This window comes from Convolutriloba macropyga, chromosome 9 (genome assembly GCF_964194025.1).
Source record: "Convolutriloba macropyga chromosome 9, txConMacr16.3, whole genome shotgun sequence".
Lineage (NCBI taxonomy): Eukaryota > Metazoa > Xenacoelomorpha > Acoela > Convolutidae > Convolutriloba > Convolutriloba macropyga.
Window position 1 is genome coordinate 5940302 of NC_134476.1, and position 13709 is coordinate 5954010.

Consider the following 13709-nt stretch of genomic DNA (forward strand, 5'->3'; position numbering starts at 1 on the left):
AGAAAAACCTCGTCAAGTATATCGGACTAGTCAAAAATGGTTTAAAAAGTTTGCGAATTTAACTAAGAATGATAAAAGATGAATGAAGGCTGATGACTTACTGGCTCTTGGTTAGAGCAGATGATTAGCTGAGGATGCAATTTATGGAATTTATTTAACTGGAAAATTTGTGATATCGGATATCTGAGGCTTTAAAAAGCATAAAAGTTCTGTTGATTATAATTAAACCGCGCTTTTTTAACATGCATTCAAGTATCCGGTTAGTAGTAAGATAATAGGGTACTAAGATAGGGGGGTTATCCTTCGAATTAATACGTGTGATAATATGGGGTTATCCTTGGCGGTGCTACATGTAAAACATTTGACTACGGCCGTGCATGGATGATACATGTAAACTAGCTTTCTTCCGCCTTTATTCCTTTCCTTTTGCGCCTTTCTCCGATTTGTTAGATTTGTAAGAAAAGATTTAATTGAAACCAAACTAAACACTCAAAACAAAATTAATATATACACTGTGTATTACTACACGCAGTTTCATCAAAATGGCATGCAAATAAATTGGCATTAGCGCCGTCTTATTTTGCGTGCTGGTTCTTCTTCTTCGCTGCTGCTTGCTTCTTCAGCTTCAAAGTTTATGAAGGGGTTGTCAGAAGAGGAGCTTTCACTGGAACTGGAGTCAATATCTGCAATATCCTCATTGTCAGTATCAGATTCAGTTATCTGCTCAGTTACTACTAAACCCGGGTCGGGAGTTTCCGAAGAGCTGGTGGTGGAGGCTGGCACTGAGAGAACGACTGTTGATGAAGTTTGAGATACTACAAAATCATTATCCCATTCTTGACTAGAGCTGAGAAGTAAGTTTGAGTAACTGTCATTATCCCACTGAATATCATCACTACCCCAATCAATTTCATCGACACCTTAATCAACGGTCTCATAATGTCCGAAGGGTAGAGTTTTTGTACCGCAGGGTAGAATATACTGTTTGTTATCAAACGCTGAAAGGCATATTTTGTTGGTAGTAACAGTTTCCAATACATGATGATCGGACATTATTCGTGTGTTTTCAGTGCGAAACACGTTCCCTGTCATCAGTGTGCTCAAGAAATCATCATGCCGGAGACGTAGTTGAGCGGCCTTTGTTACTCCTTTAGCCGAAAGTTTTCGACAACCTAAAGAATAAAAAAAGCTTTTAATCAAATTTTTAAATGTTTACTAAACCCCTATGTACATAATAATAAAACTAATACCATTCAGAAGCCTACTAACAACCTTTTTAATTTAAAGATAGAACTAACATGCTTTAGAATAAACAAAGAATACTTACTTTTTGAGAGTATTGAGTGTAATTTCGGCTTTAAACATACAAACTCGGTAATAAAATCTCCCGAAAATTCGTCCTTAAACTTGAGGACTACCCGTTTGTTTTCTGAAATGTATAAATAGTGATCGTTTGGATAAATGGAGAAATCGAATTCGCTAACAACTGAAGCTGGCTTTCTTGCTAATTCCTCATAAAAGTCTGTACTCCGGATTTTATATAGTAAACTATCCGTGTCACTATATAACAAACGACAATCAAAATGAGCGCTTATTGTTTAGTAATGGAAACTGTACATTTGATACTTGGCCAGATCAAGTATAGTTGCTCCAATCATTGTTGGGGTATTCCAATAAATCTTTCTGGCGTGGAAAAACAATGCGGCCAGGTTATCTCCGAATATCGTGAACCGATCAAACTCGAACTTTGAAATGGAACTCAGAACTTGATCAGCATCCCGCGCAATGGTAAGCTTACTTCGTCTGCGTTTAGATTCGCAATTCTTACCATATACTGCATTGATCATGAGCTTAAAAAAGTTTTCTTCGAATTTAGTGCTAGCGGCTTGACGTTTAGTACTGTTGAGTGAAATATAAGGAGCTAACCAATTGGCTTGTTTGAACTGTAGGACACGGTGTACTTTCGCAACAATTAACCTAGGACTAACATACAATTTGAGAAGTTTGTAATGCAATACATAGTTCTTTTTGTCGAACAGCGTCTGAAGCAATTTTTTAACCTTCGAGGTGGGTAATCGGTGTTGTTCTTCTAGCTCCAGTTGATATTCGCCCAACCACAAATCTTGAACAATTTCTTTGGTAGGGGCAAGGGGAAAGTCTCGGTGGTAATCGTGTAAGTGAACAGGGTAATTTAAGTCTACTTCAAGAAAATAACCAACTGAAGCGTCGTCAGGGGTAATGAGGATTTTGTTAAGGGTAATTTCTACGTTGAAGGCGAATTCCCCCACTGGTAGCTTGTCCATCTGCATGACACCTCCATAGAGATTATTTGCGTCTACACAGAGCGCAAAAGTTGACTCCTCAGAGGGCCTGTATTCTGATAAGTACTTATTATTTGCAACAAAATGACGCTCCTCGTAAACAGATGTTACTCCTCCTCGTGTTGCTGGTTCAATCATGTCCAAATGTTCTCGTTCTGTCATCAGCTCAATTTTTGCCTTGCATATTTTTAGTGACGGCTCTGTTGCCATATTGAGGAGAGTGTAGAAATGCATGCAGTCGAGTTTGTATGTACTAAGTTCACGTTGAAACTCACATACACAGGCTAATAATGCACAGTGCAGTTTAAGGTATGCGTCATGATAGTCTTGTAAAGTTTTGCACCCCAGTAACTTCCACATCTGGTTCGCATGACTTAAATTTTCTTCACTAACATCCAACTTTCCGCCTTCTAATGTGTTGCGCCATTCTGAGAGGGGTGGTAGACATTCCTCAGAAAACTTTGTTCGATCACATACATAAGAATAAGGATAATATCCTTTTTGTTTGAATAAGTGTGCGTTAGATTCGGAAACTGAGGGGAACCTTGCCTTCATGATATCGAAATGTGTGTCAGGCAAAACTTCCACCAGTTTTTCCAGCGAACTGTTCATCATTTTGTACGAATCGATGCATCTTAAATACACGTAAATTTTTTGGGTTCTTCCTTCTTGAGTTGTAATAGTATCAATCAGAACTCCGAATGTCGTTGATATGTATTTCTCATCTGTTGACGGAATGACTTTTATTGTTGTGGTAGACTCACAGTAGTTCAGAGCCAGACAAATATGATGTAAGTCATAGTTTCGTATGTTATGACCGACCACAGGCGTAAAATTGACATATCGTCTCGCTCGATTAAACTTTTTGTGTGCCCAGCCCAAGAATTGGCCACTAAAATGACAGTGGTCTAAATCTATGCTCTTTTCAGGGTCAAGCTCGTTGTCAAATGGTTCTTCACATATCCAACAGTGTGTAGCGCTATTTTTGTCCAAAATTTTTCGATTACCGTTGTAGAAAGGAAACTGTTTTTTGCGTTCATGTATGTCCCTTGCTAACGAATGCAGCATTCGAACAAAATTGCCCATACAATCTTCTGAGCTGTCCACATGATGAAAATAGGGAACATTTGAGTGATGATCAACAACTGCCAAAGCAAATCCACATGGCTTGTGCTTTTCAATCACGCGTGTTGACGATTGGTCAGTTGCTGCATCACATCCATCGGCGGGTAGGAGAAAAGATTCAAAGTCAAAATTAATGACCAGAGGAACAAACCACGTGGCTGAAAAATTTGAGAACATGTATTCATTGTTATCTGGTGACGGCATTTGAATAACTGCAGGGGCATTAAGATAACAATTTTCAGTATGAATATTACAGCTTTCCAGTCCATCACGACACAGCCAGAAACAATTACGACAAATGCGATAACCAGATCTGAATTTCAGGTCTCTAACTTTACAAACAACTTTCACAAAGTCAGTAATGAGAACATAGTGATAAAGGTCGGCATCGTAAAAAAGTAAATGATCCATAAGAAAATCTGATTCAAAAGAGGAGACTCGTAGAGGGTAAAGCTGTCCTTTATCGTAACCAAAGACGTTGATTGCCACATCATTGAGGGTTTCAAAGGCTTTCATTTGCTCAAATCCCATTGGCATTTCCAATTCGCCTACAGGTTGGTGAATGTTCTGTTGTTGATATGTTGTTGGGGATGTTTTATCAATATGATAGTTCCTGTCATCTCTATCAAGACTGATTCCATGATGCGCATGATACGCTGCCACGAAACAATAATTGAAACAATTTGCGTCGTCGTGGTTTCGAATATTGAGTAATCCCCGACAGTTTGCAAGCTTATGGGGTAGGGCAAGATAGGATGAGCCGCGAATTGGTCGGTAGCGGGCAAATTTGACGTCAAGTTTGATTATTTTTTCAACAACCCAACCACTTCCAGATGAAGCAAACGTAGACAAGACGGCCATCATTTTCTCAACCATACTCCAGTACAACTCGTCTGTGAGACCCTCTACGTAAATGGGCGTCATGAGAGAGTTGGCATAAATTTCAATGCGCTCCTCCGTTTTGGTTGAGTTTTCATCTTGATGCAGCTTCAATAACTGTACTTTTACCGCAAATTGTACTTTCTGTGGTCCTTGGCTCAGCCGTTGCTCAACTAGCGTTGCAATTGCAGATCTTTGATTGAGCATGAAGTTCTCAAGATCTCGGTCAGCTGTATTATTGACAATTTCATAAGTTTGTAAGACACATTTGAAGGCTGTCTCCACTGTAGCCTCTTTCGGTTGGTGTTCAGGTCTAAATACAGGCAGCGAGTGAAGGGAGTTCATATGCTGCGCAAACAGATGCGCATCATTAAATCCCATGAAGCACGATCGGCAGCAGTTTGTAAACTTCGAGTGGCAAGTCCGCATATGCTGCTCCAGTTCAGACAGTTTCCGTGATTTGAACGCACATAGGGAGCAGTGGTGCACAGGAAGCCCAACATCGTCTGGATGAAATTTATGTTGATGTCTTGAGCGGTTTCCACGAGTGCTAAACGTAGCGGAACAGAAGTTGCACGAATAGATCATTTCTAATAGTTTTGACGAATTTCAAATTCTAGCAGAACTTTGATAACAAGTAAATAACTCGGAAATGAGTAAGGACACCAAACTGAAGCACGAATGTAATTTTTGAGCGCGAAATTCAAAATTTCAAAATGCTGCAATCTGATTGGTCGGTTTTGGCGGGTACCTTTAATTCGAAATTTTGTTAGATATGAGAGAAAAAAGATGTGCTTTCAACTCTCAATAGCAATCGTTTGCCAAAATTTTTCGATTACCGTTGTAGAAAGGAAACTGTTTTTTGCGTTCATGTATGTCCCTTGCTAACGAATGCAGCATTCGAACAAAATTGCCCATACAATCTTCTGAGCTGTCCACATGATGAAAATAGGGAACATTTGAGTGATGATCAACAACTGCCAAAGCAAATCCACATGGCTTGTGCTTTTCAATCACGCGTGTTGACGATTGGTCAGTTGCTGCATCACATCCATCGGCGGGTAGGAGAAAAGATTCAAAGTCAAAATTAATGACCAGAGGAACAAACCACGTGGCTGAAAAATTTGAGAACATGTATTCATTGTTATCTGGTGACGGCATTTGAATAACTGCAGGGGCATTAAGATAACAATTTTCAGTATGAATATTACAGCTTTCCAGTCCATCACGACACAGCCAGAAACAATTACGACAAATGCGATAACCAGATCTGAATTTCAGGTCTCTAACTTTACAAACAACTTTCACAAAGTCAGTAATGAGAACATAGTGATAAAGGTCGGCATCATAAAAAAGTAAAAGATCCATAAGAAAATCTGATTCAAAAGAGGAGACTCGTAGAGCGTAAAGCTGTCCTTTATCGTAACCAAAGACGTTGATTGCCACATCATTGAGGGTTTCAAAGGCTTTCATTTGCTCAAATCCCATTGGCATTTCCAATTCGCCTACAGGTTGGTGAATGTTCTGTTGTTGATATGTTGTTGGGGATGTTTTATCAATATGATAGTTCCTGTCATCTCTATCAAGACTGATTCCATGATGCGCATGATACGCTGCCACGAAACAATAATTGAAACAATTTGCGTCGTCGTGGTTTCGAATATTGAGTAATCCCCGACAGTTTGCAAGCTTATGGGGTAGGGCAAGATAGGATGAGCCGCGAATTGGTCGGTAGCGGGCAAATTTGACGTCAAGTTTGATTATTTTTTCAACAACCCAACCACTTCCAGATGAAGCAAACGTAGACAAGACGGCCATCATTTTCTCAACCATACTCCAGTACAACTCGTCTGTGAGACCCTCTACGTAAATGGGCGTCATGAGAGAGTTGGCATAAATTTCAATGCGCTCCTCCGTTTTGGTTGAGTTTTCATCTTGATGCAGCTTCAATAACTGTACTTTTACCGCAAATTGTACTTTCTGTGGTCCTTGGCTCAGCCGTTGCTCAACTAGCGTTGCAATTGCAGATCTTTGATTGAGCATGAAGTTCTCAAGATCTCGGTCAGCTGTATTATTGACAATTTCATAAGTTTGTAAGACACATTTGAAGGCTGTCTCCACTGTAGCCTCTTTCGGTTGGTGTTCAGGTCTAAATACAGGCAGCGAGTGAAGGGAGTTCATATGCTGCGCAAACAGATGCGCATCATTAAATCCCATGAAGCACGATCGGCAGCAGTTTGTAAACTTCGAGTGGCAAGTCCGCATATGCTGCTCCAGTTCAGACAGTTTCCGTGATTTGAACGCACATAGGGAGCAGTGGTGCACAGGAAGCCCAACATCGTCTGGATGAAATTTATGTTGATGTCTTGAGCGGTTTCCACGAGTGCTAAACGTAGCGGAACAGAAGTTGCACGAATAGATCATTTCTAATAGTTTTGACGAATTTCAAATTCTAGCAGAACTTTGATAACAAGTAAATAACTCGGAAATGAGTAAGGACACCAAACTGAAGCACGAATGTAATTTTTGAGCGCGAAATTCAAAATTTCAAAATGCTGCAATCTGATTGGTCGGTTTTGGCGGGTACCTTTAATTCGAAATTTTGTTAGATATGACAGAAAAAAGATGTGCTTTCAACTCTCAATAGCAATCGTTTGCCAAAATTTTTCGATTACCGTTGTAGAAAGGAAACTGTTTTTTGCGTTCATGTATGTCCCTTGCTAACGAATGCAGCATTCGAACAAAATTGCCCATACAATCTTCTGAGCTGTCCACATGATGAAAATAGGGAACATTTGAGTGATGATCAACAACTGCCAAAGCAAATCCACATGGCTTGTGCTTTTCAATCACGCGTGTTGACGATTGGTCAGTTGCTGCATCACATCCATCGGCGGGTAGGAGAAAAGATTCAAAGTCAAAATTAATGACCAGAGGAACAAACCACGTGGCTGAAAAATTTGAGAACATGTTTTCATTGTTATCTGGTGACGGCATTTGAATAACTGCAGGGGCATTAAGATAACAATTTTCAGTATGAATATTACAGCTTTCCAGTCCATCACGACACAGCCAGAAACAATTACGACAAATGCGATAACCAGATCTGAATTTCAGGTCTCTAACTTTACAAACAACTTTCACAAAGTCAGTAATGAGAACATAGTGATAAAGGTCGGCATCATAAAAAAGTAAAAGATCCATAAGAAAATCTGATTCAAAAGAGGAGACTCGTAGAGGGTAAAGCTGTCCTTTATCGTAACCAAAGACGTTGATTGCCACATCATTGAGGGTTTCAAAGGCTTTCATTTGCTCAAATCCCATTGGCATTTCCAATTCGCCTACAGGTTGGTGAATGTTCTGTTGTTGATATGTTGTTGGGGATGTTTTATCAATATGATAGTTCCTGTCATCTCTATCAAGACTGATTCCATGATGCGCATGATACGCTGCCACGAAACAATAATTGAAACAATTTGCGTCGTCGTGGTTTCGAATATTGAGTAATCCCCGACAGTTTGCAAGCTTATGGGGTAGGGCAAGATAGGATGAGCCGCGAATTGGTCGGTAGCGGGCAAATTTGACGTCAAGTTTGATTATTTTTTCAACAACCCAACCACTTCCAGATGAAGCAAACGTAGACAAGACGGCCATCATTTTCTCAACCATACTCCAGTACAACTCGTCTGTGAGACCCTCTACGTAAATGGGCGTCATGAGAGAGTTGGCATAAATTTCAATGCGCTCCTCCGTTTTGGTTGAGTTTTCATCTTGATGCAGCTTCAATAACTGTACTTTTACCGCAAATGGTACTTTCTGTGGTCCTTGGCTCAGCCGTTGCTCAACTAGCGTTGCAATTGCAGATCTTTGATTGAGCATGAAGTTCTCAAGATCTCGGTCAGCTGTATTATTGACAATTTCATAAGTTTGTAAGACACATTTGAAGGCTGTCTCCACTGTAGCCTCTTTCGGTTGGTGTTCAGGTCTAAATACAGGCAGCGAGTGAAGGGAGTTCATATGCTGCGCAAACAGATGCGCATCATTAAATCCCATGAAGCACGATCGGCAGCAGTTTGTAAACTTCGAGTGGCAAGTCCGCATATGCTGCTCCAGTTCAGACAGTTTCCGTGATTTGAACGCACATAGGGAGCAGTGGTGCACAGGAAGCCCAACATCGTCTGGATGAAATTTATGTTGATGTCTTGAGCGGTTTCCACGAGTGCTAAACGTAGCGGAACAGAAGTTGCACGAATAGATCATTTCTAATAGTTTTGACGAATTTCAAATTCTAGCAGAACTTTGATAACAAGTAAATAACTCGGAAATGAGTAAGGACACCAAACTGAAGCACGAATGTAATTTTTGAGCGCGAAATTCAAAATTTCAAAATGCTGCAATCTGATTGGTCGGTTTTGGCGGGTACCTTTAATTCGAAATTTTGTTAGATATGAGAGAAAAAAGATGTGCTTTCAACTCTCAATAGCAATCGTTTGCCAAAATTTTTCGATTACCGTTGTAGAAAGGAAACTGTTTTTTGCGTTCATGTATGTCCCTTGCTAACGAATGCAGCATTCGAACAAAATTGCCCATACAATCTTCTGAGCTGTCCACATGATGAAAATAGGGAACATTTGAGTGATGATCAACAACTGCCAAAGCAAATCCACATGGCTTGTGCTTTTCAATCACGCGTGTTGACGATTGGTCAGTTGCTGCATCACATCCATCGGCGGGTAGGAGAAAAGATTCAAAGTCAAAATTAATGACCAGAGGAACAAACCACGTGGCTGAAAAATTTGAGAACATGTATTCATTGTTATCTGGTGACGGCATTTGAATAACTGCAGGGGCATTAAGATAACAATTTTCAGTATGAATATTACAGCTTTCCAGTCCATCACGACACAGCCAGAAACAATTACGACAAATGCGATAACCAGATCTGAATTTCAGGTCTCTAACTTTACAAACAACTTTCACAAAGTCAGTAATGAGAACATAGTGATAAAGGTCGGCATCATAAAAAAGTAAAAGATCCATAAGAAAATCTGATTCAAAAGAGGAGACTCGTAGAGGGTAAAGCTGTCCTTTATCGTAACCAAAGACGTTGATTGCCACATCATTGAGGGTTTCAAAGGCTTTCATTTGCTCAAATCCCATTGGCATTTCCAATTCGCCTACAGGTTGGTGAATGTTCTGTTGTTGATATGTTGTTGGGGATGTTTTATCAATATGATAGTTCCTGTCATCTCTATCAAGACTGATTCCATGATGCGCATGATACGCTGCCACGAAACAATAATTGAAACAATTTGCGTCGTCGTGGTTTCGAATATTGAGTAATCCCCGACAGTTTGCAAGCTTATGGGGTAGGGCAAGATAGGATGAGCCGCGAATTGGTCGGTAGCGGGCAAATTTGACGTCAAGTTTGATTATTTTTTCAACAACCCAACCACTTCCAGATGAAGCAAACGTAGACAAGACGGCCATCATTTTCTCAACCATACTCCAGTACAACTCGTCTGTGAGACCCTCTACGTAAATGGGCGTCATGAGAGAGTTGGCATAAATTTCAATGCGCTCCTCCGTTTTGGTTGAGTTTTCATCTTGATGCAGCTTCAATAACTGTACTTTTACCGCAAATTGTACTTTCTGTGGTCCTTGGCTCAGCCGTTGCTCAACTAGCGTTGCAATTGCAGATCTTTGATTGAGCATGAAGTTCTCAAGATCTCGGTCAGCTGTATTATTGACAATTTCATAAGTTTGTAAGACACATTTGAAGGCTGTCTCCACTGTAGCCTCTTTCGGTTGGTGTTCAGGTCTAAATACAGGCAGCGAGTGAAGGGAGTTCATATGCTGCGCAAACAGATGCGCATCATTAAATCCCATGAAGCACGATCGGCAGCAGTTTGTAAACTTCGAGTGGCAAGTCCGCATATGCTGCTCCAGTTCAGACAGTTTCCGTGATTTGAACGCACATAGGGAGCAGTGGTGCACAGGAAGCCCAACATCGTCTGGATGAAATTTATGTTGATGTCTTGAGCGGTTTCCACGAGTGCTAAACGTAGCGGAACAGAAGTTGCACGAATATATCATTTCTAATAGTTTTGACGAATTTCAAATTCTAGCAGAACTTTGATAACAAGTAAATAACTCGGAAATGAGTAAGGACACCAAACTGAAGCACGAATGTAATTTTTGAGCGCGAAATTCAAAATTTCAAAATGCTGCAATCTGATTGGTCGGTTTTGGCGGGTACCTTTAATTCGAAATTTTGTTAGATATGAGAGAAAAAAGATGTGCTTTCAACTCTCAATAGCAATCGTTTGCCAAAATATAACACCATAAGGAACCCTAACGAGTATTGCTGGTCATCGTTTGTTTCCAAAAACGTTTTTTGAGAAGCTGGAAAAACATGATAACTTTCAAAATTGTAATAAAAAGCGCTATTTGATGCATTTTCAGATACGGGTGGTTAGAGTTGCCCTACGTTGTAAAGTGTGATGAGCAAAAATGCTCCCCGTGCCAAAAAACATAGGACCCATATTAAAAAATTGCTCAAAATTAAACAGATAAAAAGTTTGTTTTTCTGTCAATCAAGTCATTAATTAGCAATTACATGACAATTACATGACATAAACTTTTGTCTTTTTCTGAGGTTTTTTTTGATGACAGCTGTTATGAGATACTGAGGACCCAATAAGTCCAAAAATGTAAAGAAAACCGACCTAACATTTTTCCTTAGGGTACTTCATATGCTAATTAATGCCAGATCTTAATGTGACACTAATTGCCAGATGTTTTGAAAATCGGTGAAGGAGCCATTTTTGATGATGGTGCTTATGAGCAATAATGTCAGGCATCAAGCAGTGATTACAAAACCGCTGCAAAAATTTGATTTTTTTTTCAGTAATTGGTAATTAGGTTAATTAACCCTTAACCAGTCGCTAATTAGGGGCTAATTATCTCCATAACGAGTGAGTAAAATTTGACGAGTGTGATGAGATGTTTTGTACTTTAGAGTATGCTGGGGCTTACTGAACAATCAGTTTCATCCCAAGTATTTTTGAACCCTCTTTTTTGAGGTCAAAGGTCAGAGGTCATGTGTCAAAAAAAAATTTTTTGAGTTTTTTTTTGTTTTTTTTTAACAAACATGCTCTTTTTATTTCAATTGATCCATAAGTAACAAATGAGAGGTGATTCTAGTGTAAGCAAAAGAGCGCATCTACTGAATTAAGTGTCAAAATTTGACGTTTGAAATGCCTTTTGTCGAAAATTTTCTTTGAGTTTTTCTCATTTTTTGAACATTTCTTCAACTTATGAATTGAATTTGGAATTCAATCCATGCTACAGCTGTGGCATGGAGTTAGCTTGCCATTAGGGTCAATACCGCATACTCTCACATATGGTTATATCTCTAAATTTTATGTATAATGTTAGCAAAAATTTGGTAGATTGAGAAGAGTATTTCTGGATATAATATTGAAAAATCACGCCACGTCATAGTAGTTGTGGTAGTTGAGTTTTTGTTATGAAACGAATTTGTATGCTTACGTCGTAATGAAAATCTTTTCTGAACATGTTCGAACTTGATCAGTAGCAAAGTTTTAATTTCTTTGGCTCAGCAGATTTAAACTGTAAAAACAGATATAAAAAGATAAATTCAGCTTTCAAGAATTTGAAATCACACATTATTGAAACAAAATCAAGTTAGCATCTCACTATATAAAAGAGTTCTGTGGTGATTCGTCAAATTTTGTTTTCAAGTTAGTCAAATAAGTCCATTAAAGAATTCTCAGGTAGCCGTTTCTTTGGTGCATTGCAAATCTTTGGCGTGTCTATGACACCAAAAACACGTGCTGGTTCTGGTGTTTGAAATTGTGTTGCTGACAGTAACGCTGTATCAAACTGGTTGTCATTGAACAGAGCCGTAGAATTGTTCTTGTGAATTCCCGCAAAGAGAGATGGACTAGATGTCGGTGTCAAACTGGGACTCGGATCAACTGCTGGTGTTACTGGCAAGCTGGCTGAATCCAATTGCGATTGATTTTCTGGGGAGCAAGGTGATGACTTTATGCTTCAAATGTCAGCTAAGTTTTCGCAAGCTTGATAAGCCCCTAGCTGGTTTCGAAACAGAGGCACACAGTCGCAATCGTAACGAAACAAAATTCGTTTAACGTCGTCAGGTAATGACTCCATGCCAAGATGTTGAAATGTTGGCAAAGTTTTAGGAGGTAAATGTCCCCCTGATGTAATTAGACTGCATTCTGCTGGTTCTGTCTTCTCTGATAAAGTGCTGGTAAGTTTGCCAATCATCGCTTTGTCTCTTCTGTTGAATCAGCACAACAAAATTTTCGAACACTGATAAACCAATGTTCGCTCCAACGAAATTACAGATTCAGCAAGTATTTAAACGGACATAATTTTTTGTACACATTTTGAGAAAGAAATTAAAACCAATTTGACTGTTGGTAGGTGTTTGTCTGGTAACGAACTCTTGAAGGAAAGCAAAGTGCACTGAACGCAAGGTTTAAAGAAAATGAATAACTATTTTTAAAGTTGTATTTCACAACGTGTAATTCAAGAATTTATATCTGGGGACACATTTGGTTGCAATTTTGGTAGTGTATATGCTCTGTTATATGCTCTAAATTTTGTTATTACACACGGGTTGATACACTCTATGGTGTGTAAATGCAAACTTCTTATCTATAACGTATTTTATTATTAGCATTTCATTGTACAAAATATTCTTATCAGAATTTCTTTACTGCTGTAGGTTCACATGTGCTTCTAATTATATCACACACCCAGGGTCACATCTGTTCCAAGTTATAAACATTTGGTCCGCATATAATTCCAATAACTAGTTTACACTGCACTGCTGGTCCAAATACACACCTAGGATCACATCTGTTTTCTCAAAACATATGGTCTGCATATAATTTCAATAAACAGTGTACACTGCACTCCCCAATGACGTCAAGTACACACCTAGGGTCACATATGTTTTTCGTCTGATCTAAGGTCACAGCTGAAGTTAATTATGCAATATGTGAACAACAGACAGACTCAAGTACGCCATAGGCGTACTTGAGTCTGTATTCACAAATCATTTGGATTTAATTCGGCAGTTTGACGACACTTGTTTAAACCCAACTTGCCGCTCCCATTGTATTGGAATTTTACACATTATAACATTTGAAAGTAAAAAAACAAGCTGCACACTATGCTTTTCACGTCCACTAAAGACACAGAGTTTGGAAATTGTTATTTCAATATTTCCAAAACTGATAAGCTCTTAATCAGGGCAACGCTGAAAACCTATGAAAGGACAAGGACATATGTATTTCTGAAATTGTTCAAAAAAGCAACAGACGATTA